General features: G+C 38.0%; 1 protein-coding gene and 1 long non-coding RNA gene across 2 annotated transcripts in view; one reads left to right on the forward strand and one right to left on the reverse strand.

Annotated features, from left to right (window-relative positions):
• The window catches only part of PDE4B (phosphodiesterase 4B), a 592970-nt gene that overhangs the window by 150070 nt on the left and 415728 nt on the right, over window positions 1-27172 (reverse strand). The gene's annotated exons all lie outside the window — the stretch shown is intronic.
• On the forward strand, window positions 17301-25898 carry LOC108532878 (uncharacterized). The gene is made up of 3 exons (XR_001886573.1): window positions 17301-17412; window positions 25349-25539; window positions 25835-25898. It is a non-coding gene; the product is annotated as an uncharacterized LOC108532878 (long non-coding RNA).

Below are 27172 nucleotides of genomic sequence, written 5' to 3' on the forward strand. Positions count from 1 at the left end.
AGAAACTAGCTTAAGAGAGTATAGTGTCTCTCTGAATGAGCCAGGGGAAAGGAAGGGAAGGGAAATAGTGCCAGAAGAGCTTTAATTTTGAACAGGTGGTCAGGTTAACAAGACAGATGTCTGGGGGAATGTCTAGGGTATTTGGGTGTCAGGCCAAGGAAACAGCAAGCGCAAAAGCACGAGCATGCCTAGTGTATTTGAATAACAGCAAGTAGGCCAGTGTGGCTGGAGCAAAGTGAGTGAGGGGGTGAGTAGCAGGAAATGAGAGTGGGGTACCATGAAGCCATTTCATGTAAAGCTTTCATGAAGCATGTGTGAGAAAGACAAGGACTGATGGTGATTACAGGGTGTTATACCTGGGCAATCAGAAGGCCTGAGATGTCCTCAACTAAGATGAGGAAGTCAGCAGAAGATTTGGGTTTGGGGTAGAGATCAGATCATGTCAATTGAAATGACAGACATCAAAGAAGAGATATGAAGTAGGCATATCCACAGAAATATGGATTTCAGTGTAGAGATAACCATTTCAGCTTCATAGAAATGCTTCCTAGGTTGGTAAGTCAGGAGTAGTCCATGCAGGTATGTACATTTTCTTTGAAAAGTGAAAAAGTATCAATCTGTTCTCAGTCTCCTGTAGAGTGATATTTAGCTGGGAGAGCTGATGTGAGGAGTGTGAGAGGGCTAGGTGAAGTAATATATACAAAAGGCATATCTCAGAGTAGATGTTCAATAAATAATCCCTAATATATTGCATATTTATATTTTTCCAGACACTTTGTTAAGCACTTTGCATAAATCAACTTATTTAATCTTCACAATCAACTTATGAAGTACATAATATTCTAACCCGATTGTATAGATAAGGATCCTGAGGTCTAGACAACTTAAGAATTTTGCCCAAGGTCGTGGAGCTGGTAAGCATCAAAAACTGGATTCAAACAAAGATCTTTTTACTCCTGAACCATTGTTCTTAACCTACATTCTGTACCAAAGACACAAACTTAGAAGCCTTTAGGGGTAATGTAAAAGGATGCAGTGACTCACATATCCAGTGCCTACTCAACTTTAACATGGATGTCTCGTATGCATCTTCGATGCCACATGGCCAAAACAGAATTATTTCTTTTCCCAACTAAATCTGTTGCTCATTCAGTCCTTCCCATCTCAGTCAGTGATACTCTTGTCTAGCCAGTTGTTCAAGCCCAAAATCTGGAATTGTCCTTGATTCCTCTCTTTCCCTCACGCGATGCATTTAATCCATCAGCAAGTCCTGTTGGCTCTATTTCCAACATCTGTCCTATCTTTGTACATTCTGTTCACTTTAATAGCTCCAAACCTCACTCAAACTATCATTATCTCTTATGAGGATTTGTTTCAACAGTCATTGGTCTTCTTGTTTCCATTTTTTGATTCTATAAACTATTTTACCCACAGTAATCAGAGTAAACGTAAAAATTATAAACTAGATCATGCTTTAAAATCTTCTACAGCTGTCCATCACATTTGAAATAAAATCCAAAATCCTTATGATAGTCTGTAAGAATTTCCATGATTTGCTCTCTGCTTTCTGATCTCATTTTATACAATTTTCCTTCTTGCTTCCATTTTGCACTGACTGTCCTTTTCTTGGAACAAACCAAACTTTCCTTGCCACAGGCTCTTTGACCTTGCTATTGGCTCTGCTTAGCATCCTTTCTCTGATCTTCAAAAAGTGGCTCCTTCATACAATTGATTCCTCAGAGCAAATGCCAGCTCCTCAGGAGGGTTTTCTGGCCTACTCAATCTATAGTAACATCTCCTCCTGGACACTTTTCACACCACATCATCTTATTCTATTAATTTAATTGCATTTCTCATTATTTGGAATGTTCTTGTTTATTCATTTGTTGCCTCATTTTTTATCAGTATCTCTCCATTAAATGCAGTCTTCATGAGATTTGGGACTTTGCTCTATCTTGTTCCTGCAATATCTCTAGAGCCTAGTACAGTGCCTGACCTGAAGAAGAGGCTCTACAAAGATATTTTAAATAAAACTGATCAGAGAAAAGATGATAGAAAGTGATTGTTGGGGTCTTGGTGAACTGAATGCATGCTCAGCTTTAAAAAATTAAGTTAAAAAAATTAAAAGCATTTTGCTAGACAAATCAAAAGGTCTGTTGGAATTTCTAATTGTTGCATGGCACTACTTCACTTCCTGACCCTCATACCAGTTCCACAAGGTTTAGGACTTAAAGATACAGATGCAGAATGACAATGAATTTCAGTATGCACATCAGTAAGTGCTTGCCCTAGGTCTGGTAGTGTTTGCACCAACAGAAGAAATCATCCAATGAGCTAGACTTTCTTTAAGACAAACGTGACACATACAATGAATATGTTACTTCCCCCAAGGGGGGATTTATTGATGAGCAATTGTTACTAATCCATGAAACAAATAAACAAAAATAAGAAATTGGAAATGCCAATAACCAGGGAAACAAAATAAAACAGGAGACTCAAAGAACAGTATGAATTTACATAAGTTAAACACCAGGTGATTTTAAAAAGATTTCACAGCTGGATTTAACATCAGATATCCCTGCCCCAGTTACTGGGCCCAAGTATTCAGTTTAGAATTTCTAGAGCCCAAGTCTAGTTGAATTCTGGCTGGAACTGTGCATAAGATGTCTTGCTCTAGAGCCCATCAGGAGAAATGCTATGGGAGCTGGCATACCTGTGCCTAAGGAGAAACAGATCTTCTTCACTGAATTCTGTTCAAATCTACTTAATGAAGGTCAAGGAGTTCATACCTCTCAGAGACTCCCATTATAAAATATGAGGGTGGAAAAATATCTGAGTTCACATCAAAAACGCAAGAATTCTTAGAAATATTATCAACTGAGAAGAGTAAAATGAGGATTGATAATGTGCCATGAGTTTTGGCAAAAGTGAGAATATTGAGAATGTAGTTTCCATTTGGGTGTAGTGGACCCAAGTCTGGTTGAAGTGAGTTGAGGTGAGAACGGGGGGTGAGAAAATAAAAACAACTCTTAAAAGAGCTTGTCTGTGAAGCAGAGGCCAGACGTGACACAGTAACTGGAGGGGGCTGCAGAGCCCATGTAGGCTTCTTTAATGTCATGTTTTCATGTTTGAGAGAGAGAGAGAGAGAGAAATTGATGATCAAGGTGAGGGAGGAGAGAGATGCAGGTGCAAAGTCCTCGAGGAGCCAAGGTGAAGTGGTGTCCAGAGTACAGTGGAAATGCTGGATGTGGCTCATGAATTGTGTCCAAAGAAAAGGTAGAACACATTGGTAGATTCTGTGACAGATAAATAACTCTCTTGAGATTTTTTTCTATTTTCTCAGTAAGAATGAGACAGATGGACATAGTTTCGGAGGTTTTAGTAGAGATGAGATGACATAAAATAGTTGTTTTGGAGACTGAGACCAGAATTTGCAATAAAATTGCAGAGTAACATTGACAACTCATCTGAGATTTGTGGGCATTAGTTTAGAATGAGCTCGAGTTCTGTGCTTGACTATTATTATTATTATTATTAATTTTGAGGCAGAGTCTTGATCTGTTGCCAGGATGGAGTGCAATGGCACAATCTTGGCTCACTGCAACCTCTGCCTCCTGGGCTCAAGTGATTCTCTTGCCTCAGCCTCCCGAGTAGCTGGGATTACAGGCACGTGCCACTCTGCCCAGCTAATTTTTTAAAATTATTTTTAGTAGAGACAGGGTTTCACCATGTTGCCCTGGCAGGTCTTGAACTCCTGACCTCAAATGATCCACCTGCCTCGGCCTCCCAAAGTTCGGGATTACATGTGTGAGCCACTGCGCCTGGCCGGTTGCCATTTTTTTGCTGCCCTTGTGCCAGTTCTGGGTAGGCAAGGATTGATCTGATCTGCTCCAAAATTTTGCTCAGAATTTTGGTGGGCACCTAAGTGTGTTTAGAAAGGAGTAATTTTAATGACAAATACTTAAATTTAAGCTTGGCAAAGAAAGAAGTGGAGAATGTGTGTGAGAAGGATTGAGGGGAATGGGGAGCAGTGAGAAGTGGCAGAGCCTATGAGTTGGAAGTCATAATGGAGTAGAAGTCTAAGCAGTGGAAAGAGAGAGATGCACTGGAAAGATGGGAAGTAAGAGTCAGGCATCAAGTGGAAATGCTTGACATCAAGATTTTGGAGACAGTTCAGTTACTGGTAAGCTAAAAGGTGTAAGGTAAACATGGGAGAGGAGATGGCTTAGTTGATGTGGAAGAAAAGGTTATTCAAAGTGATAGCAAATAACTATAAGACCAGGGTATTGAATGGATCATCTACATGCATGTAGAAGTTATCACAAATGATGCCACCATTTGTCATGGAGACAGAGGGAGTCAGAGGCTGCAATATTCAGTGAATTCAAGGGTGTGATCCTGAAATCTGTGGCTGACTACATCAAAGAAGAGTAGCAGGTGTTGTAGTCTGATGGCATGCACCTCAAAAAAGCAAGGTTTTTGAGAAAGGTAGGGAATAAAATGATCTCTAAGCAGAGGGCCCTCTTTCTCTAGGCACTGCAGTGCATTGAATATGGAGTGGAGGAGGGGGGATTAAAAAAGAACACTGCAAATGTAGCTCAGAGGCTAAGGGAGAGCCAGGTGTCAGCTGGAGCAAGGCAAGGGAACAATTAGCTAGGAATCTGAGGATGGAGGAAATCTCCATGATTTCCAGACTCAGAATTTCAGCAGCACTGTGGAAAGGTTAGGGAAGATTCATTTATCTTAGGAAATGTGTCAAGCCATATGGAGCAAAATGCTAAAATGATTATGGGAGGCTTGGACTACTGAGGATAACTGAGGGAAACTGGAATATGAAGCAAGTTGGAGCTAGTTCTGATGGCCTCTTGGGGAAACTGAGTAATCAGCCCAAATATAGCCTTTTCCTTAAGGTCCTGTAGGCTGTTTGTTGTGGTGGGCAGGGAGTTCAGACATCACCTCCTTGAGGGTGTTTTCTCTGAGAATCTTATCTGACATGACACTGGCCATCCTTCTGTATCTCGTTTTCCTGTGCATTTTTCTTCACCACATGCATCACTGCCTGAAACTATATTATGTATGTATTCATTTATTTCTGCCTCTAAAATGTGTTTCAGGAAAGAAAGAAACCTTGTCAGTTTTTGTTTATTGCTGTATTTCTATGATCTGTAACACACCTGGCACACATTGAGTGAACACTCAATGGATATATGCTCGAGTTAATGTTTCCTTAAAAAATAATAATGAGGAACTATCATATTTGAAGTATTCTGAATTCACAAGCAGAAAACAAAATGATTTAAATTATCTTTTATTTTCCTTTATTCTTCTTTATAAAAAATAATGAAAAGCCATTAAGATGCCAATTTTTCTTTTCCCAAGGAGAAAAGGCTTTAATAACAAGTGACTACAAATCTTTGTGATGGAGAGAGGGCTAGAGGAACAACTCACATTTCTTTAGCATCTATTCTTATGTCAGGAACTAAGCTGGGAGAATATTTTTACATATATCATATCATTCTTATAACAATTCACAAGATAGATTTTATAGTATTATTCACATTGATCAGTGAGGAAACAGATGATCAGAGGGGCTGAATAATTTGCTCAAGATTACACAGCTAGTCAGCATAATTGTTGACATTTTGATGAAGTCCTAATTGAGTTTAAAACTTTTATCTTCTCCTTTAGACCATAAGATTCCACAAAAATCAAAGGCAAATGAACAACTGGAGGCTGCATGGGTGCCCTGAACTCTAGGCCTCAGGAAGAGAGTAGAAACGAATCAACTGTTACTAGCGCTTAGTATTTACCAAGCCCTTTTGTTAGAAAATGTACACACATTAGCTCATTTAATCCTCACAACAATACCAAGAATTAAATATTGTCATTAAAGGCAAGAAACCCTAGTTCAGAAAGAGATATTACATTTACCCTTGAACTAGTGTAGCCATGTGATTAAGTTCTGGCCAATGAAATATAAGCAGAAGCTGTTGGGAAGAATCTCTAAGATGTTTCAGGAAGACCACATACAGAGACAGAAAACCCTCATTTGCCTTTCTGCTTTTACTCCATACTCCAATCTGGAACATCTGGACAGACGGCAGGGACCCCAGCAGTCATGATAACTAATGAAAAGACTTTGAAATTGGAAGCCAGGGCTAATATGGTAGAACAAAAAGACAGAGGATGCTGGGTTACTGATGATGTCCCAGAACCACCACACCAGACCTGGCTTTCCTTGGCTTTTATGTGTGAGAATAAACCTTTTTCTGTTTAAACAACTGTTGTTTTAGAATGTCCAGCATATTCAGCCAAAATTCATCTTAATTAATACAGACACGGAGATAAAAAAAAAAAGTGTCAATACACTCAGTATCTGAAGTTCATCTTTTTAAATTAATTAGGGGAAGATAATTCAATAAGCTTTCAATAATATTAGCCAAAGGGAGCAAAGAAAGATACAAGGAATGATGACAGAGGGTGGGAGGGCCAGAGAGATAAAAGGAGAAAATATTTTGGAACTGAAGTTCCTCAGTGATCTTACCTGTTTGTGTATCAAAGCCCCAAATAATAGGAAAGAAAGCAAGGAAAAACATAAAATATATAATGAGGACTCTTGGTTTTGAATATTATTCTGTCACTAAATTACTATGCAATTTGGGAGAATTTACCTGATAAGGTTAATCCTAAATTACCTAATCTGTAACACAGTTTTAATACTGCCTGTATATTTCAGAGTGTTGCTGCAAAGGTTAAGTTGAATATGTTTTACATTTTTTATAAAAAGTAAAGTACCATGGGTTTATTTTTTTAGTTGTTGGGCATTCAATTCCCATTTTTAACAATATCTCTCTATGCCCTTAAGCAAATATCTTTCATATTACATAAAGTCTGCTGACATAATAAGCAATCAGGGGGTCCACACAACCCAAACAAGGGGCTTGCATGTGATCCAAGGTAGGCCAAACAAGATGCCCTATCTTTGGAATTTAAATCCCAACCAAAGGACAAAGAGGCTAAAAATGGCTAGAATTTGTCTTTATCCTAGTAAGGTGGCCACTTTCCGATGGTTTTGGTTAGGAGGCATCTCTGGAGGGTCCTGCTTTCTCTCTAGGGCTGCCTTGGTTCTTGTCTATTTCTAGGGCTGGCTCTCCAGGTTTGCAATGGTTTGTAGGTGCTCCCAAAATCTTTTCAATAAATTATCCTTTGTTTAAGCATATCAAAGATAATTTATGTGGTATGAAATAAAAAGTCCTAACTGAAATATTAATATATATTATATAATTATTGTTATTGCTATTGCTACTTTTAATAGTAGTAAAAATAATATGTCTGTTTACCACTTTAGACAGAAATAGCCAAGTCTCGATTGGACAAATAAATGAAGATATCAACTTCATGTCATTCCTTGGAGCCCTGGCAACATTTTCAACTTCTCTTCTTCAAGAGACTATCAGTTCCAATCAATGTTATTACCCATCTCCAGAAAGCTCTCAGCGACAATTTCAAGACACCTTTCTAAAGCTTGAAATTTGCCAAATCAGTCACAGTAAATCCAAGTCTATGCTATTAAGACATAGTAGCAGAGGGAAAAGCAGTTTAAGAATGTGAGCAAGGAAGGATAAATCACAGATAAAAAGATGAATTAGCAACCTAAAAGAGCAATGACTTAAAAAGGAAGCATCCATTCTAATTTATAATGCAAAAGGCTCCACTGTCACCATCCATCTTAGCCTGCAAGCAGCATACAAGGCTTCTTTGCAATTTCAATAATCAGTTTTGATATCCACATTAAAAGCCCCTCAACTTCATACTGCATTAAGAGGATGCTAATGTACCAGGCTCCTGAATGTCTCCCACTTTATCCCTTAGAACTTATGAAAAGACAATTTAGAAACTATAAAATGTTTTCTCACTCTAATGGAAGGAAGGTGAAGCTTAAAGAAAATTACCTGAATAAAGAAGTACTGAATATTAATCTAGATCCATAATGCTTTGAAGTAGAGGGGATCAAAGAGCATTCTTCTTATCAGCTACTCCTCTCTTCTCTTTCCCAATAGCAAGTAAAACATCCAATCTTGTGAACTTTTTGGCTGCTCAGCCCCAGATCACCTCCAAGTCTCCAGATGTTTCCTGAACTCCCCTCTTCTTTCCTTTCACTTAGTTTGTCCTGTAATTAAGTAGCTTTTTCTAGCTCTTGGAAATTTTCCTCCAGCCCTTAATTCCTTGTTGCCTTGGAAGGTAAATTGGCAGACCCTTCTAGTTTTATATATTGCCATACTAATCACTATAGAAAAACTGTCAAGAAATCATAAAAATAATAAACTAGAGAAATGATAAATGTTTCCAGAATTGTATAAAGTATGTTGTCTCTGCTGCTTCATTTCTAACTCCCTTACAGATGTGGTAACTACAAGTCCTGCTGAGCTCCTGCTCTCTAATTTTATTGTTAACAATGTGGCTCATCTTCATCCCTACTCTTTGTCTGATCTTGTTTCTCTGAAAGGTCATGCAGAATCCTTCCTCAACAATAGTCTTCTTGACAGTGTTTGATCTGAAGATTCCAATTAGTAGTCTTATCTGGATAATTTGAGCTCTGTGTTGGCCAGGTGAAGTGACACCTCTTCACATGTCATTGCCCAACCCAGCCATCACGAAAACACCTTTCAGCATACAAACGTGGTGCAGAATCTGAAGGTAGAGACCAGGAACAACAGGAAGGGATAATGTTGTGCTTTGCACATTCCTCTGGATTTCATTTTTTTCCATGACTTGTGCTCTAACACCACAGGCAGAATGGAAACAGATAGCACATCTTCACAACTGAAACCAAATGTAAGAAAATGCTGTAATGTGCAAGGTGATTTATGTCAACCAGGAAGTTGCTGTTTTTGATGATTTACTAATAACTTTACACCTCTGTGAAACTCCTATGACACAAAGTAAAAGCAATGAATTCTTAGTGGCAGCCAACAGAGCTGAATGAGAAACATGCCACCTTCACTTTACCGTGTATTACATGTCTACCTGTACTTGCCACTAGCCTCTGCCATCATGTTGCCCTTGCCACTGTACCATGTTCCAGGAGAAGTCATATTAGAAAAATTTCAAGTTACTTATCTTTATTGAGCTTATATTTGAGAAGCCATACATGGCTAAGCTCTCCACTACAGTGGAACCATGTGAGAACGGGACCCTTATATATTTATATACCCTATGTGAGAGGTAACTTGACTTTATTTATTCAAACTGAGAAGACAGAAACACTGATGCTATCAAATACTGTTGGCAGAAATAATGCATATTAGTAAATGCAATGAGAACCTGATTTTTTTTCTATAAACAAAACATAATTAAATCCCATGATTAAAACCCAATAAAACAGATTTTTAAAAGATTGCCACAGCTATCCATCTGCAGCTGGATGCAACCATCCAACCAAAAGGTATTTAACTCTATTGAATGCTGGGCCTTGTAATAAGTGTTAAGAGTGCTAAAATGAATAAATATCATCTCTGCTCTCAAGAACAGTAGTCTAGTGGTAGAATAACATATATACAAGGATCTAACAGCAGATTTCTTCCAAGATCACAGCATTTCTGAAGGGTGGGAAAGAGGTCCCAGAGGGGTCGTGAGCACTGATATTGAAAAGAATTGATTATCTAGAAGGAGCATAACTTTTTGGAAAACAGAACGAAATGAGATTATTAAGGATATGGCTCATCTCCATGAGAGATGAGCTGTCAGTAGCAACAGCAATAATCACTGAGCTCAAAGCATGGCTAGAGTCATCTCCCTACCACCCTTCTTTGTACTTTCCAAACAGTTTAGAAAGAGACTGCATAACTTTGGGGTTTGTTTCACAATGAATGCCTGGGACCACTTTCATTTCCCACTCATGGAGGCCAGTAAATTCCTTCCCTAACGACACTGTCCTTGAACTTCATGACACGAGGCCCTCTCTGTAACTGCATTTGAGATATCAGCCAACATCACTTGGGAGTAACCTAGCTTCCTCCTTGTCCTTAATTTGGTAGTTAGAAGCTATTATTTTGGAGGGCATTGAATCTTCCTGCAGTTCCCAGGCACTAGATAGTAAACCACTAACAATTTGCACGCAACAGTTTTACAGAGGTGTTGGGAGGATAATCAATTACCAGGCTAATGCTGCTTCCCCAGTTTTCCCTGCCTTCAATTTCTCCTCCATCAAAACATCTGCTATAATGTTGTCAGCTTAATATTTCTATAATACATTTCTAAGTAAAGCACTCCCTTCCTCAACATCCTTCAATATCTTCTTATTGCCTATCAAAATTCTCAACAGCCAGTAAAAGTTCTCAACGATCTGGCCTCAAACTACTTTTCCAGCCACACTTTGTGTGTGTGTGTGTGTCTTCTTCCTAAACTTAAGCCATAATATATTGAAATATTGTTTGAAAGATCCCAGGTACAGTTGCAGTACCAGGAATGTCAGTAGATAATAAATAATAATTGTACAACAGAACCCAGACCTTGATGGAGAAAGAAATTTTCTTTTACTAAATACAAAACTAATAAAAATAATAAAACAAATCATACAAATATGCAAAACAACTGGGTTGATTATTCTCCATTTGCCTCTCCCTATCCGTACCCTCCAATCCATTTTCCATCTTTGTGACCTGAGGGACTGACCATGGGTTCCTTTGCCCTTTGACTTTTGGTCGAGTTCAGCCAACAGGAGACACCAAAAAGTGACAGACAGGCAGAAGGAGAAAGATGTCAGTGCATCTCTCTTCTTGCTCCTTCCTGCTTGGCACTGCAGCTCTTGTGGCTGCTGCATTTTATGCCACATTAATAATTTCTTCCTCCTGCTTCTTTAGGCCTAGCAGTAGTGACCATTTCCCACTTTGCTAGTCATTGGGCATCTCAATATCCCTGCCTACACTTCTGTGAATACCTTTTTCAACTGCCATTTACAATCCCAGCCAGATGTGCTTTGTTTCTTGCCTGGCCAATGACAGTTACAATGCTGGGGTAAACACTCAATGACTAAGTATAATAGCCTCAGATGGCCTTCAAAAATAACTACAGTTGAACTGATCCAGTGGACTAAATGTGAGCACTAATGACACAAATGGGAGAGGATCTGGAGAGGGTAAGCTGACAAACCACTACATTCCCCTTCTTATTCTTAATGGCCTCCCTTATTTTTTATGTGGGGAGAATAAACTTAGAGCAAATGAAGCAGACATGATGATGTAAGAAGAGAGTAATTTAAGTTCAAGGCTTTATTTGATCTCAAATGCAAGGGAATTTATAACAGGCTGGAGTCTAGGGACATGATTTGTCCTCAGTTTCCCTTGCTGTGCATAGGTAATGAGGCTGAAATTGATAACACACTACCCAGAGAGTCACAGTCAAGTTCAGAAAAGAATTTGGAAAATTAATGACTGTGCTATTAAGACTGCCTTCTTCTCCAACCAGCCTCCCCTTCCCTGTGCTGGAAATGAGTTGTTTCAGCATCCCTTTTCCATTATTCTCTTGCACACCATGCACTGGCTAGTTTGGAAGTAAATATATGAAAGTCTGTTCCTAGCTAATAGCTGACTGTGCTTTGAGACACTTTCAGAGATGGCTTAAGAGAGCAGTCTCATGGCCAAATTGCACTGACTTGTCTAATAATATGATGTGCGTTTGTCAAAAGTAAAATACAATATGTTAATTTAAAGACTGACTAGGTCTACTGAAGACGAGTACACAAAAGTGATGCAGGAAATTCAGAGGTGTAGTTGAATATTCACAATTGAGTACTCTAATACCTCTTTATAACAAAACTGTAACCAGTTTATTGCAAAAATCTCAACCCTGTTGGGGATAAACTAAGAATGACTTTTTATGTTTTGAATTGCTTTCTTCAAATATACTGTACTCATCAAGAGTTCTACAGAGAAACAGAACCAACAGGAAATGAGGCTCATGCACAATGAGGAGGGCAAACTGCTTTACTTAACCTATCAATTAAAATAGATAGGATATTTTAATTATTTATATTATAGTATAGACACAATTATATTATTTATTTTTAAAAAATAAAATAGAGAGTATTTCAACCAGAAATACCCTCACCGATACCCCCAGAATAACATTTAACCAAACATCTGGGCACCCAGTGGTCCAGGCAAATTGACACGTAAAATCAGACATCACATGGTTTTTGAGTTACCCTTTGCTGTGACACTTATAACATCCCAGGCAAATCCCACGACTTTGCAAGCACTTTCAGTTTTGGAACTACATTCCATGCCACTTTAAAACCCCAATCCCATACCAAATGTCATGCTTCCCCTCATCACTGGCTCAACATTTGGCCTTTGCTCTTTTACTCATCCTCCCAGCGTAGCCCCTTATGAGATAGGGACAGAGTCTGGGAATGTATCATCTCTTTATCTCTCCTTTCCAGGCCTAACTTCACAAAGAATAGGGGAGGCAGAGATATACTTAGTTAACTGTTCACTCATTGGTCCAGAAGAGTTCTCCCTGGCCTCTCTCTGGTTCATGGCCTCCATGTGGATAGGGCATTGTTTTACCTGGGGGCATGTTCAGCTTTGACTTAATCCCCTGTCTCTGAAGTCTCCTGCAGAAAGAAGCCATCATATCGCTCTTCCATCCCCAAAGGAATCTAAGTCCTTGTACAGCTGAAGGTAGAATATTATGTTACTTGACCAGCAGTAACATGGCCATCTTACAACTCCTCCCTCCTCTGTAATATTGTATGTTAACCCTCTTGTGGAGTCACAGGAGCTGCTGGAACACTCTTCTTCCTTTTCTAGTATAGCATAGCTACAAACTAGAAGTTCTAACATCAACATCTAACATCTTGGCATTATGTTACTGCTGCTTCTCTCATCACCTTCTAGCATCTCCCAGGCCTAGGATTTCGACCTATGAACCATCTTAGAAACAATGATATTCTTCACTGACTTTCAAAACTATACAGCTAGCATTGGTTAACGCTAAAGCCTTCCCATTGGCTTGTTGCCTATGACCTGCTAGCTGGTGAGAGAGATCTCTGAGGCATTCTGTTGCATCTTTTTGTACTGCCTGTGCTGAGCTTTGCACCTCCTGGGCTCTGTCTGCCTGTCAAAACACCCCATTACCTCGTACTAAACTTTCCCTCACCTGTCATAGCAAGTTTCTCCTGCCTATTACTAGAGTCTAGACTTTTTTCTCTCATCTTTACCCACTGCTCTTCACTTTTTAACCCCTACCCCACTCCAGTACCTGTTCTATTTCTGTCTAATTCCTGATTCTCTCATTGCTATTTACTTCTTCCAACCTGGTCATGTTATGAGAGAGGATCACTTGCAGTTTTATTTAGTTTGTCTCAGGCTGCTCTGGCCAGTCAAGATTATTTTGGGTCCTGAATTTGTCATAATAAACATTAGGTATTTATCCCAAATCTAAAGTAATGTCTACAATTTGTTAGTGGGTTTTGGAGTTATTCAGACCTCTGCTTGAATTCTTGTTCTGCTACTTGTGACAAAGGGCAAATAATCTCTCTCATCTACAGATTCTTAATCTGTAAAATAAAGTTGATGTTAAAAAATAAAAAATAAAAATAAATAAATCTGTTAATAAAGTTGGTGTTCAGATCAAGCAAGGCATATTTCATCAAATCTAAAATACTATTGATTTCAACACATACTTTTGAGATATTAAAATATAAAAGCAATGTGTGTCATAGAATTGATGCAGTAATGTATGTGCAATCCCTCAGCCCAATACCTAGCCACGAGCAAGTGCTGAGAAAATAAGAATTCATTTCCAACTCCCTCATGTGTACCTTATTGTGACCTTACTGCCTTCTTCCTCTTCAAAAATCTCTTAAAGTTACAGGGGAAAAAAATGCCAGAAGGGAAAGTAAGGAATGAATAAAAGATTTGAGAATACTTTTGATCTTTCCTTTTGCTTAAACAGAGGCTTTTCTTCATTTAAAGTCTAAATAGCACTAATCCCAGATGTACGGTTTCCTGTAGAAAATGCTTGTTCCACTTTTGGAACTAGAAGACATTTCAAGAACCAAGAATCAAAGATAGTTTTTCACTTAAGAAAAAGGGGATGTTGCTTAGCTTTCACTGTCGCATGCCCAAGATCATAGTGTGTCTCTTGCCACAAGTATGTTTGGCGTGACGTTTTATCTTTTGATACAAAAATATTATTTTTTACTGTAGGCATCTGTATGGCTGGCAGAAAGGTTTGGAAAGATAAACAGAACTAGATTAAAAAGACACGTTTGGTCAAGCTAATTAATTCAAACTTTTCTCCTGGAAGTGATGGGAGAACACAGAAAGATGTTATGCAGTTATGAATGAGATAATCAGGTAATCATACTTCCACTTCCAAAAAGTCATTCAGGGGCAATGTGATGAAAACTGCATGAATGAAAAGTAGAGCACTAAATCTACACTAGAGCCAAAATCCACAAATGATCTAAAATTGCAAGTGAAAATAAATATATGGTAGAAGAGCAATGGTCCAAATGCAGTTTAACACAGGGACGTCCAGCCATACATGTGGTCTCCATCAAGTTGAAAAAACAATAGCTTTAATATATACAGTCGGTGATTGCTTACATATTCAGGTTTCAGAGAGGAAATCCTAAAAGTAAAAAAAATGCAGAAACTGTGTTAAGACAGTTCAAGAGACTCTATGTAGCATAAGATTTTGCAGTAACAGTGATTATAGTGCTTAGTTTACATTGCTATAAAAACAGAAATGCCATAGACATGTAGCAAAGATCTAGGGATCAAGATATTCCATGGAACACCTGGATATCAGCTCTGGGCACCAAAAATATTCTTTGTACTTAATAGGCATCTTAAGGTAAATCTTGAAAAGGATTTTAAGGCTAATAATTTTCACCTTTATGTCTGAAAGAAAATACCTAAAATGGTATTCTCTCTGAAGGCAGCGAAAACAATCTGAAGAAGAAGAAAGTCAGGGTACCTTGGTTCTTTCTTGAGAGAATTATTCACATTATGTCACTGTAATGTCATCTCCAGGAGATTCCTAAAGCTTCCTTAGAAAAGAGCCTTCCTTTAAGAGTTTAATGACACATCAAGAAAGAATGCCTATAGAAATATTGGCTAATTAATCATGGAGTCTTTGGAGACAAAACAAATGGGAAGAACCTAACTGGAAAAAAAAAAAAAAAAAAAGAAAAGAAAGGAAGGCTTGACTGAGCCACCACTGAGAAAGAGGAGGAACAAAACCTGAGTGAACCTCCATAGACTTTGGAGGCAGTATATACTACATTATGCTGTGCTGTCTGGACTCACTGGCCAGGTGACTTGAACAGCTGTTATCTTTGAGGGGGATCCAGAGAGGAGAGGTCTCACTGCTGTACTGTGCTGCAGCACAAGTAGCTGTTCCATTTTATCCTTGTTATTGTGCTTGTCTTGTGATGCCGTGTCAGGGGGTCGTATGGAGTCTATAGCAGGTCTCAGGGAGCATATCATGATGGAAGTCACTAAGATTAGCGTCAGTTCAATGAATGTTTAATGAGAGTCTAATACGGGCCAGGATTTTTCTAGGTGCTTGTGAACTGTCAGTGGGCACAAAAGAAATGACGTTGAGGAGTTAACATTCTGGTGGGGGGAAAGACAATAAAATTTAAGCGGTAAGTAAATTATATAGTGTATTAGAAAGTGAAAAGCACTGTACAAAAAAGTAAAATGAGTAGAGTAGATCAGGAGTTCTGGTGAGAGAGGAGGGGAAAGCTAGGCTTCCTGGAGAATGAGAGATTCAAGCAAAGGCTAGAAGAGGAGGGAGTTTCCACGTGGATACGGGGATGAGGGGCATTTCAGACAGAATAACAGCAAGAGCAAAGGCTGGCATGGCATGAACAAAAGTACGGAGGCCTATGTACAGAAAGACAAAAGAGTAAGAAGGAAAGTGGATGTCAGAGAAGTAATGGAGGGTCAGGTACATTGGGCCTTTACTTAGGTTATGAGAGAAAGAGGATGGAATGGTTTGGTACCAACTGTAAACAGATTCTGTGACATGAAATAGGGGAGGCCACCTAGAGTTGACCGTGAAGGACAGTGGGGAAGATAAATTTTACCAGTGGCTGGACCTTGTGTGATATATCTTGGAAGAGGAGTCTAAGGTCTACATCCAAGTTTGTTCATAGGCTATGGCTAATAGTTGCTGTTACACAAAAAGGGCAGAAAAGAATATTGAAGTATCCAAGGAATGCGCTGGAGTACTTTTGGATTCTCCATGCCTGGTGGTAGAAGGCAAGAAAAATCTGTTTGTGAAATACATTCAGGATCTCAAGGGTTAGATCCATCAAATATAAAGGTTTGGGTTTCACACTGGGTGAGAATATCCACCAGCTGGGATGCAGGCTGAAGGTTTATCAGGTAACCTGGAATGTGAGACTGGATGATCAACAATGCTATGTTCTATGATACACTGAAAAAAATCACAAAGTTGAGATTAAAAAATTTTTGAAGCTGTCCTTTAAAGTTACTCAAACTTGATCTGCTGCCAAATACTAGTTGTAGAACATCAGACAAGTTACTTAGCTCCCCTAAGCTACAGTTTATTTATAAATCAGGGCTAATTAAAGTGCCCACATGAAAACGCTTAGAGGACTAAATGAAATGATGCATGCATAGAACTTAGCAGTGTTATTTTATTATGAATAAGTCAAAATCATTTACTCCAGTATATAGCATTATTATTTAATTGGACTTAGATAGGAGCATAGGTAATTAATCTATAGGCAGGAAAGTAGAGTGCAGATCCCACCAACTGGGAGTCTGTGGAAGTCCTTATTGCTTCTGTTTACTCAGTAAATTAGAAAGAAGCATCATCAGCTGAGAGTGGGGATAGATTTTTGAGAGTTTAAAGAGAGGCAAAGGTATGAAATACTCATCCAGAATTTAAGGAGAGAGAAGAGACTTGGAAAGTATAATATGATTACCTGGAGAAAACTCTGTCTTTTATACAAATAAGAAGTTGCACGTGGATAGTGTCTGAGTATTAGGAGAGATTAAATCCACAAGCCTTGTAATATTATGTTCATATCACACGGAATTCAGATGACCATGTGACAAGGCTGTCCATGAATGGTACATCTTATCTTCCAACCCTAAAAGTCAGGCATACTCTGCCCTGCTGTTCTCTGTCATCAGGAGGAACTGCTTAAGCAAGCCCTGATGTCATAATTAGAAGACAAGTGCTTTTGGTCCACACCTCTAGGGTGCCTACTCCTCTTGTTCTACTACTCTCATCCCAACCCAGGTCGAGGACTTGCTGGAAATTTCTTAGACACAGCCGTCTGTAGGCAAAAAAGAAATGGAATAGGTACTAGAAAGTGAGTCATGCATAACTAATACGGTCTTATGATCAGGAGCAGAAATGGTGAGTTTAATGTCAGTAGCTGTGACAGCAGTGTCTGCAACAGATTGATTTTTTTATATGACCTTGGCTGTGGACCTGGCAGCTGCCTAGCTTTCCTTGCTCCTGCCTGTTTGGCAAACCTCGTTCTATAGGTTCCTGTGATTGTATGAACTACCCTCTCTCCTGTTCATTGATTCATCTATTTGTTTTTTTCTTTTCGATGGAGTCTTGCTCTGTCACTCTACAGGCTGGAGTACAATGGTGCGATCTCGGCTCACTGCAACCTACGCTTTCTGGGTTCAAGTGACTCTCCTGCCTCAGCCTCCAGTGTAGCTGGGATTACAGGCGTGTGCCACCACACCCAGCTAATTTTTTTTTAGTAGAGATGGAGTTTCACCATGTTGGCCAGGCTGATCTCGATCTCTTGACCTCGTGATCTGCCTGCCTCGACCTCCTAAAGTGCTGGGATTACAGGTGTGAGCCACTGTGCCTGGCCAGATTCATCTACTTTTTAAGGGAGCCAGGATTGGTTTCAGTTTCTTGGAACTAAAAAGCCTGACTGACAGTGGTGACTATGACTAGTGTGAGAAATAAAAGATAACTGACTCTAAAAGCAATGCCATCAATCAGGAGGATATAACTCAATGCAAATGGTAGTTAGTGTAAATGTATAATTAAATACATGAGTTTCAGAAATTAGCTGGAGTTCACGTTATATTCCTAGAGATTGGGCTTCTATGAAGAACAATCAGAGAATCCTTCAGGACAAATGCAGAGTTCGAGAAATTCTTTTGGACAATAGTGGATGAGCCAATAAAATTGGAATATGAACACTCATAGCAGCTTTATTCGACTTCACCCCAAACTGGAAATAACCACATACTCATCAGGAGACAAGTGGAAAAACAAATGTGATGTGATGATATAATGGAATATTATTCAGTAATAAAAAAGAATGAACTATTGAAAAGGAACAACATGTATGAATCTCACAAAACTTTATATCAAGTGAAAAAATAAGGCAAAAAAGAGTATATACTGTACTATTCCTTTTATGTGAAGTTCTAGAATTGGAAAAACGAATTTACAGTGATGGCAATCAGATCAATGGTAGCCTAGGGCAAGGAGTAAGAGACTGCAAAAGTGCACGAAGCAATTTACTGAGTGATGGAAATGTTGTATAATTGGAGTGGGGGTGGTAGCTACAAGGGTACATACATAATCAAATCTTACCAAATGCATCACACTTAAAACATGTGCATTTCATTTATTTAAATTATACCTCAACAGAGTTGATTTAGAAATTATATGCTGGTGGGACATAGATTTGTGGTAAACATAAGCTCTAACTTAACTAGCAGGGTAGTTCGGTATAGACCTTGGAGACACACAGCTGAGTCTGAATCCAAGATACTACATCCAGTTAGTAGCTATGTAACCTTGGGAAAATTACTGCAGATATAGAAAATTGGTATCCTCATGTCTTTTACAATGTGTTTAAAGGAGATAACACATGAAACTTCCCAGCATGTAGCAGAAACTCAACAAATAATAGTTTCAATAAATAACTGAATGGATTAATGGTGCCCTAATTGATGCTACATATAAGCTTCCTTCTGAGCAAAGCAGATGTTAGCAATTCCTTGCATGCAGATTGCTGTGTGGTAAGAAATTGTCACTGCACTAAAAGGTCACTATCTATAAAACACAAATAAAAAAGGTCTAAGGCTTATGACATGGTCTGGCATGAGTCTAAGTATTCATATCCTGACATATATTATTGAGCATCACAGCTCTGATGAAGGAGTCTGAAGCTGTACAGCATTAGAACACGTTCTTTGGAGTCAAGACAGTCCTAGTCTGCTGCCATTTAGTCATTAAGAAATTTAGACATACACGTCTTTTCCTTAAACCTCAGTTTTTCATCTGTAAATGGAAGTATATACAATAATCACCTCAAAGAGTTTTGGTAAGAATTAAATGAGATAATGCAAGCCAAGCATTTAGCACAGTATTATATTTTAATTAACAAATCAATATGTTTTCTAATTTCTTTAATTGATTTTGATTTATTAATAATAAAATAACACTCTGCTAAGTTCTATGCATGCATCATCTTATTTAATCCTCTACTCATTGTGGTCCACTTTTTATTTGTGATACCTTTCCACTAAGCAACATATAAAATAAGTCCAATGTAATATTTGAATGACTTTGGAGGAGCAAGAAATTATATTGTAGGAAATAAAGTTTTTGCATGGCTCCAGTTATAACAATAAGCTTACTTTGTTAAAGCATATTTTAGACTCCTCATACCTATAACTAAGAAAGAAATGGGAATATTCTGAAGAGGAAGATTAGCATAGCTTCTCTTGACAATTACTTTAGTCATCATTCCAGAAGAATCTTCAAGGAGTTAAGCACATACCCAAAACCTCCATGGGTACCTCTCTAGAACTGGCTGGTGTAGCTAGAACAGTTAGCTAGAAGTATGTGCCACATAAATCAAGAATCCTTTGAGGGCTCATTAATCTCTTTATTCCTATTGCTTGCCACATGGTACACACTCAACAGTTGTTAGCTGGAGTGGGGGTTGGAGGGAAAATAAAAGCAACCAGTATCAGTTGTAGCTTATGTAAGAGAACCTGTGCCTGTCTCTCAAGGCTCCAAGAAGATAAAATTGTAAGAATGATTAGAAACCATTTATGAGAAGTGGTGAAAAGGACAGGAAATATTGAAGGAGGCACACCTACAGAGCATGGAACATTAGCAACGTAAGCTACTTAATTGATACAGGAGGAAGTTACAAGCAGTGGAAAAATATACCATGTAATTGTGAAAATAAGAGGTTTCTCTTAGGATTTACTTAAAATTAGTCTAAGTAATTGAGCCATACAAAAGATAAAGAAGTCACAGTTTAGCACTAGGAAGCTACACTATTAATTGGCAAAATAAAATATAAAGAGGATAAACAAGCCTGAGATCAAACCTTATGGTTCTTTCTGCAATTCTGAAGTCTTAATTTCAGGATATAAAAGTACTCAAAGAGTATTTTGTAATTACAAACCAATAAGAAGATCCATCCAGGAGGAATAATTATATAATTTCTGCCCGGCTTCATTGTGTGAGGCTTAGAGAACAGCAATAAATAGAATCCTCTATCATTATGACTGCTGCAGCCAATGACTCACCATTACGACTGGGACTACATCCTAGAATAGTTTTTTTTTCCCTTTGTGTATCATATGAGAAATTAAACAGACTATGTTTTCCAGTAACTTTAAAAAAAAATTAGAAAGAAACCCAAACTTGATTTTGTTTCTCAGGTTCTTGCCAGTAATAAGGTAAGTAATAAAGTTGAGCTATTATTAAAAATACAATAAATTTCTGTTTTGAAAGCATTTTTCATTCGCCTTAAATTGCTAGTCTTAATTGATGAGAAACTGATTTATATCTCCAGTGACCCATGGCTCATAAATATTTACAACATCAAAATATCATCCATGTAAATAATTGGGGTTCAGTTTCTGAATTATTAATATCAACACTATAAATTACATTAAGAAATTGGCTTTAATCTTGCTAGTGAGTTTTAATTAATGAATATTATAACTACCTCATTAAAAATTCACATATGATTTGTAAGAAATAATGGCACTTGAAGACTAAAAATATAATAAAGAAACAGCATGACTATAAACAAGTTACTCTAAAAACAAAGATAAAATCTTCATTTTTTAACTCTCCATTTACCTCAGCCTGATTCAAGAATTTGAAACTTTTTGCCATATAAGTTGTGCTTATTTAGTCAGTTCCATTTCTATTTACAGGGGAAATGTAGTATTTCCTTTCAGTACAAGCATTGGCAATCTTTCACCAAGTGGACTCAGCCTTGGATGTTTTGCCTGGGGAAGATGAATAGTAAAGCACTAAAGGGCAGCAGAAGTAATCAGTCCATGATAAGCCAGGTTGTAATGCAGAATTTTGCTCATGTTGACCCCAACAACCCATCTTCAGTTTGTTTAACTTACATGCTAGGGATTCAAAGACAAATGAAACCTGTTCCTAAGCTAGTAGACCATGCAATCTCTGAAGTTCCATACATAATGATATCAGATCCATACTCTGTATTCCATGGGTGACTAGCTACCCACGTCCACTGAAGCCACATCCAGATCACCTGGTCTAGGTCACTAGTTTCCTTACCTGCAACTTATTACTGGCAAGCATATTTCTGAATCAAGTCAGCTGCTTACAAAATGAATGAAGGTCATTATAGTATGTGATACACATTTCACAGTATCTCTTATTATCCCACCCACATAATTTTTTTTTTTAATAGGAAGTAATTACAGAATGTTTGGCATACCTAGCATGACCAAGTCTTCTACCTTCTTGCTGCTTCCTCTACCTTCCTTTTCAAGATTATCAGATTACCTCTCATCTTTGGTCATTGCGCTTTATCTGGGATGAAATGCTGGACTGTGGAGTTAGGCTGTATCCCTGCTAGAAATTCTGTTTTTGCTCCAGGCTAGATAGCCTCCTGTTGCTGAACGTTCAGGGACACCGAATCAGAAGTTTTCCAGTAGATCTTCTGAAGCTAGCTCATAATTGAGTATCACTCCTGAAGGGTAAATTCCAAGTTTCCCTGAAGGAAACTGGATTGGAAGAAGAAAAAAAAGGCGACCCTGAGAGAAAATATCCAGGCCCGAGAGTGCCTAGCAGTGGCAGGCCATGGTGAGGAGCAGCAGAGGTTCTGAGGGAAAAGAGACTGTGCCTGACAATTTGGAAGCCACACTTCCATTGCCACTCCATGAGTGTCCTGGGAGATCATAGTGTGCAAACTCCTGATTCCTGGCACATAGCTTCAGTGTTCTTCTCCACCTTCCCTTTTTGTTCCTATAGTCACTGTGAGAGTCTAGAAAGTCCTTGGCAAGGGGAGGAGCAGGACTGCATAAATGACGACTTTGGAGAACAACTGAGCAGTCAGTCTACCTGAATGCAGAAAAATACCAGGGGAGGCAACGGGGCATGAGCTCAAGGACATAGGATTTAAAGTCTGGCTAGAAAGGACCATTCACTAGTTGTATAATTTTTAGCGAATGGTCCTTTCTAGCACAGAAATAATCTATTTTAGACGTAAAAGGGAAATGAGTGATAATGCCAGCCGGGTGTGGTGGTTCATGCCTGTAATCCCAGCACTTTGGGAGGCCGAGGCGGGCAGAGTACGAGGTCAGGAGATCGAGACCATTCTGGCTAACAAGTTGAAACCCCGTCTCTACTAAAAATACAAAAAATTAGCCGGGCGTGGTGGCAGACACCTGTAGTCCCAGCTACTTGGGAAGCTGAGGCAGGAGAATGGTGTGAACCTAGGAGGCAGAGTTTGCAGTGAGCCGAGATCAAGTCACTGCACTCCAGCCTGGGCGATACAGCAAGACTCCATCTCAAATAAATAAATAAATAAATAAATAAATAAATAAATAAATAAGATAATGCCATCTTGCACAACATTGTTGTCTTGATCAAATGGAATATCTATGAAAGTGTGTTGTAAGCTATAGAAAACTGTGAACAGGTTTAATATATATTATTCTATTGTGAGAGTGAATAAGATAATACAAAGTTCTTAACAGCAAGACAGCACTTGCTGCATACTACCTACTGTCGTTGCTGTTACTTTGTGGTTATTATTGTTAAAAGTAAACTATGGGTGAGGGCTGATGATGACAGATGGATTGGAAAAAGCTAGATTCAAAACATTATAAACAGAATAACCTTAAAACATTAAAAAACACATAAGCTTAAAGAGAAAATCAGAAGAAAAATATATATATAAATGTTATCAGTAGTTATCTCTGGGTGAAGAGATTTCAAGTTTAAAAGGGAGATTTATTACAAAGTTTGTTCAGCCTCTTTCTTTGAGGAAGTTTGTCCCCATTCCCTAGTCCACTTGAGTAGAGCAGAAGCAACTATGTCTTGTCATTTTACTGTTCCACTCCAGCCTATGCTATACATGATTGTGCCGGGGTGGGCTATTGACCTAAGTTGGGTCCATGAATTTCTTTCTAAATAATCTAAGTATGGAATGGAGAGGGAGTATAATACTTAAATTTTTCTCTGCATAGATGAGCCATAAATTCTAAAACTTAGGCGTGGCCATGCTTTCTGTCACATGGGTTAGAAAAGGTTGAACTACCGAAAGACTTAAGAACACAGGAAAAGTGCAGAGAGGAGCAGAAAGAGGCCACAAGTGAATCCTAACAGTCCTTGAGGCTTTGGAAACACATGTATTCCTATTGTAGTTTCTTGAAGATGAATTACACTTAAAATAAATGCCACTGTTTGCTTATCTAGCTTGACTGTGGTTTATGAATGTTTTGTCAAATACAAAGGATTTTTTTCTTTATGTTTCCCATGATGGTTATGCACTTATCTTACAAACAGAAAAAATATTTTAAAAAGTAGCTGTGCACATAATAAGTGAATAGAAAGCTAAGATACAGAACTCTAACCTCAGTTATTTTGCAATCACTCAGAAGAGCAGATTTTTATATTAGGTTTAAAAAATGATTTCTACCCCCAGAAGTCACTAGGAAAGGGAACGGGGCCTTGCAGAATATTAGCCACTTGGTTTGATCTTAAGTCTCCAGATTCAAATTAACATTAGTAACATTAAGAGTGAATTAACAAAAAGCCCCAGCCTACTTGATCTCCACTCACATTCTTCTTGCAACTGAGTACTTACTTGTAGCAGTCATGGACTTGGTCCAAAAAAGCTCTTTGCAAAGAAAGTATTAAAAGCAGTGTGATTTCCTTGGCCTGCTCTCTTTATTCTGTTCAAGCACATTAATTTGCCAACTCAACAGAAACTGGTTCTTTTCTATTCCAGAGAAACAGCAGTAAATTTTGAACAGAAATATACAGCAGTACAGTCTTCTTTTTTTCTCTTTCTCTCTCAAATTAAATGCTAGTGCATTTTAAAGACTTTCAGGTTAAATCCCAGATTATTAGGGATTCTAAATTTTGTCTATGCATTTTTTGTTTGCCTTACCCTTAAGTCTTAAATAAGTTCATTTCTTTATTTTCATCATTGAGGAGAAATGAATTTGCACAGAATAGAGTTCCAAGATGTAGATAGGGGATTTTGAAGAAACCACTGCTCTTTGAGATGTATATTCTTTCTCATCAGCACATAGGAAAAGAGCAAAGATGGTTTTTCACTGTAATTTAAGTTGCATATCTGTAAAGTATTTCAGCACAGGTTTAACTGTGATAAACGACATTCCTGAATATTCCATTTTAAATACATATAAATATGATGTGTGTCTCTGGCTGATTTTTTTGCTCCCTCTAATAATAGGAAAGACTGCTGCAAGCTATGAAAGATTAACATCTATAAGTTATTTTGCCTTTTGGTTTAGTGGAGTGAGTTGATTTATCTCTGTTAAGCCAAGAATATGGCTCTAAGCTGAGCGTACAATTAGACACGATCCCTTTTCAAGTGCAGAAAATGTGGAGAAAAAAATAAAATGTATGCTTTTTAAACATACTTCTTATTCTAAATGAAGAAATCTAATTTAGGCCTTAAGTGGGAGATTCACAAATATCTATACCTTCCAGCTCCATAGAAATTAAATTACCAGGAGTGATATTCCTATTTGGTAATTTCAGAGGGACTGCAGCAACATAAACAGATCCAGACTTCAATCTTTGAAATTTGATTTAGTAAAATAAATTATTTGCCTGATTTCAAATTGGTATGGTTTGCATTCCAATTTTGTTATTTTCTTTATCCTGAGCTCTTGTTTATGTTTCTTTTTTGTTTTTACTTTTCTTTTTTGTGACAAACTTTCTCACTAAAGATAGCATGTTCTTCATCTAGAAAATAAATTGGGGAAGGGGAGACCAATCTGCCTTCAGAATCTTCACACTGGGATAACTTATGTTTTCTCTACAGAGATGTGCTGGCCTAAAGGCCATAGTCCTCACTGTTAGAAGCTTTGACAGCAAAACAAGATGGAGCCTGAACCCTTCTGTGCCTAGGCAGCATCTGTTTGGGAGAGTATCGATGCTTGACTCTCAACTCTATAGACTGCTGATGCAGAAAAAGGCCTAGGGCATCATCCTATCATTTTAAAGATGAAGCAAGTAAGGTTCAGAAAAGAAAAGTGACTCGTCCAGGGTTTTCTAGTTTGGGGCACAGGTGGGCCTAAACCCAGGGCTGCCAGTTCCGCTTCCAGAACTCCTTCTTATGCTATTTGCTCTTGGCAGGCTATAAGCAATTTTACATCTAAAGCTGTATTTTCTAGTTTTAAGTTAATTCCTCAAAAAGCAACACATTCTCTGAGGTTTATAGTTTTGTGTCATTATCATGCAATCAATATCACCCTTAGAAATAAATTCAATAAAATGTTTATCAAATAGTTTTTGCTGCTTCTTGCAGGGGTCTCAAATACATTGGACATACTAGCTTTGTAAATCATATTAGCCAGTCAACGGCCACTAACAAGACAGGTGAAGAAGGAGATCAGAAGGTGTATGAGGTAATGAAGTTACCAAGAACCCAGCAGTGCCAGGAAACTTATGAGCTAGGTAATATATTTTCCATTTTACAGAAAAGAAAATTGAGGGTAGAAAAGCTAAGTAATTGTCCCAAGGACCTACTTGTATGGCAGAGCTAAGATCTCAATCTGAATTTTGATTCCAAAGTTCATCTTTCTTAAACTAAGTATTTGTAAACCAAATAGCAAAACAGGGGATGGTGCTCTTTAGAAAGCTCCAAAATATTATTCATAAACACTGCTTTTTAAGTCCCTGTATTCCTCTGGCCCTTTGGCTGTTCCCCATGAAAGAAGGTCAAGTACTTAAAGACTCCTTTTAGTCATGTTGTTAATAAATAAAGCAATGTTATTTAAAACTTTGGGTGCTATTGTCAGTCAAAGATACCACTGATTTTTCTCTCCCACACAGGGAAATGTACACAAGGTCATGGAAGCCCTGGAAAATTATAAATTTTTCAGGGTAGTCCTATTCATCTGGTGCCAGAGTGAATTTGGATTGGCTCTGGGAGGTCACCTTGGTCACATCTGAGTTCCCTTGTCATTCTCATTTTGCTTAACGAAAGAGTCTAAGCATTAAACTCCAAATGGCCAGCTTTGTACCATTGATTATTAATTTTAGGAAACTCATGTTTAGATAACTTTTACATGATATGCAACAAATGATTAACAAATGTTCCTGGAAAGACAGCTGCAAACCAAAGTTTGGTTTCATTTTTAAAACTCATTACTAATCATCACTCTTTTAAAATAACTAATGGTAATGACTCACAATTATGTAGAGTTTAACAGCAGACCAAATATTTTCACATAAATAATCTCATTTAATTCTCACAAGCAATCTTTCAGTAAAATTCAAACATTAAGTGAGTGTTAATCTCTGTTATGAATTGGGGGAAGGCCCTAGAGATACAAAAATAAACAAGAAATTGCCCTTGTCCTCAAGGAACTCACTATAGATACAAAAATAAATAAGAATGACCCTGTTCTCATGGAACTCACCATTTTTATTATTTTCATATTCTGTAAGATTAGGCAAATAAAGCTTAGAACTTAGAATATACTTGCTTATTAAGTCCAGTTACATGGGGGATGAAATTGGAGTTGTTTCATACCAAAACTTAGTTTACTTCATTAACCTTCTGCTCACCATGGAAGTAGAAATGTAAAGGAGCCATAAACATTTGTTAAATTATCTTCCTTAGTTCATTCATTTTTTTAGT

Source organism: Rhinopithecus bieti, unplaced genomic scaffold (genome assembly GCF_001698545.2).
Source record: "Rhinopithecus bieti isolate Rb0 unplaced genomic scaffold, ASM169854v2 scaffold_6380, whole genome shotgun sequence".
NCBI classification, from domain to species: domain Eukaryota; kingdom Metazoa; phylum Chordata; class Mammalia; order Primates; family Cercopithecidae; genus Rhinopithecus; species Rhinopithecus bieti.